The sequence below is a fragment of the Vombatus ursinus genome, unplaced genomic scaffold (assembly GCF_900497805.2).
Source record: "Vombatus ursinus unplaced genomic scaffold, bare-nosed wombat genome assembly UNPS02000582.1, whole genome shotgun sequence".
In the NCBI taxonomy this organism is placed as follows: Eukaryota; Metazoa; Chordata; class Mammalia; order Diprotodontia; family Vombatidae; genus Vombatus; species Vombatus ursinus.
This window is the reverse complement of record NW_020940360.1, coordinates 6,685,468-6,687,387: the sequence shown is the minus strand read 5'-3', so window position 1 is coordinate 6,687,387 and position 1,920 is coordinate 6,685,468. Positions and strand designations below refer to the sequence as shown.

The 1,920-nt window shown below is 40.9% G+C and overlaps 1 pseudogene; it reads right to left on the bottom strand.

Moving 5' to 3' along the window:
• Nucleotides 1-648: 648 nt before the first annotated feature.
• LOC114037355 lies at nucleotides 649-1,604 on the bottom strand (annotated as a pseudogene).
• Between the last annotated feature and the right edge of the window lie 316 nt (nucleotides 1,605-1,920).

Genomic DNA, 1,920 nt, shown 5'->3' with positions numbered 1-1,920 from the left:
TAGTAGGCACTGGAGCTACAAAGACAAAAATGAAACAGTTCCTGACCTCAAGGAGCTTACATTTTACAGGAGGAGACAATATGGATGATATATATATATATGTGTGTGTGTGTGTGTGTGTGTGTGTATGTATGTATGTATATATAAACACATGAAAAATATAGAATCTGCATTTTAGAGCTAGAATGGACTTTAGAGATAGATCATTTGACTGACCCTCCTCATTTTATAGACAGAGAAACTGAGGCTTCGAGAAGTTAAAGTGACTTTCCGAAAGTCACAAGCTCACAAATGGTGGAGGCAGCATTTGAATCCAATTCTTCTGGGTTCTAGTCTAGGACTGAAAAATTCCATGGTCTCAGGAAGTAACTGTTTTTAATGAGATGTCAATAAAACATCAACCAAGAGACCATTGCTCAGTAAGTCAACTAGTATTTATTAAGCACTTGCTATGTGTCAAACAATGTTCTAAGTACTGGGTATAAAGAAAGACAGTCCCTGCTCTCAAGAAGCTCATATTCCTTTTCTTTTTCTTTTTTTAAATAGGGAAAGGTTTGATAAACGGGAGTTATTTTCACCATACACTTTTGAACTAAGATAAAGAACCCCTATCTCTCAGTGGAAGCACTGAACTTTACAACTCAGAACTCAGGAGTTAACTCTAAATGTTCCAACGTAACACTTTTGGTAACACCCATTAAGTTGTAGGGAATCTACAAGATCATCATCAGTCCATTTTTCCTCCTCCAGATTAGATTTCTTTGAAATATACTCATCATCTTCATATCCTTTCCTCTTCTTTACATCTATATTAAATGCAAGTTCAGCATTTCTCTAGTTTTTAGGGCAGTAACTTCCTCAGGCCTTAGTGATTCATACTTTTTTACTAAGGTTTTCATGCATTTCATTGTATCTAATAACTGTGACAAATAGTTTCGATTCTCTTTTAGCATAAGACTTTCTGGCAAGTAACTTTCCATGTTAATTCCAACCCTGGAGGCACTGGGTAAAATGGTAGAGCAATCTTTGAAAGTGTACATAAAAGGTAAGCATCTGTCAAAGCAATTCTATTAAGAAAGTCATCAGCTGTTTTCCTTAATACTACTGGTTCTCTAGTACAGGATAATGAGTCTTCAAGTCAATGAGGAAACCCTCAAATGGCCGGTAGGGATTGTGGACAATAAGGTGGAAATTAAGCTGCTGAATAAGTAAGAGTTAATATTCCAAAAATTTTTCAAGTGCCTTTTCCTGTCCAAAAGGGCTCTCCCGAAGATTTCCAACAAACTGTGCACTGGACACATGAAATTCATCTACTTTGCATGCCAAAAGCACAAGTAAGCATGAGTTGTTGAGATAAAAAAGCTTGAAGTACATCCATGCTGTACCCACAGCAGACCTTGGCATTATAGGCTTAAATATGGAGCAGAAGTCTAACAGTCTTTTCTCCTAATATTCGCAGGTTATCAGTTCTTTATGAGGTTTAAGAAGGCTAAATCATTTGCTAAGTGTTTGCCAACACTTTGCACCTGAACTTGAGGTTGGCCTCCGGAGGCGCCCCACCTTGAGAACGTCCAGTGCTGCTTCTGGCTGCGGTCGTGATACATCCTGGGCAGCAGCAGAAGGTGTGGGGCCTGAGAGGGCCAGGAGGACGGGGCAGTGGCCCCCGGGAGAGAGCCACTTCTGACCCTCCGGCACACAAGGAATTTACATTCTAATGGGGAGAAGAAAATACATAAGAGGAAGCTGAAAGCAGAGAGGACTAAAGGCACCTTGTGCATGAGGATGGTGCAGAAAGTCTAGAGTCCAGCCTAGAGGGGAATGAAACCGGGCTGGCCTGGGTGCCCTCTTTGGACCATCCAATCAGGGAGAGAGGCCACAAGGGCAGATGGTACTTGTGAGAGGCAGCAGGATGCAGAGTTG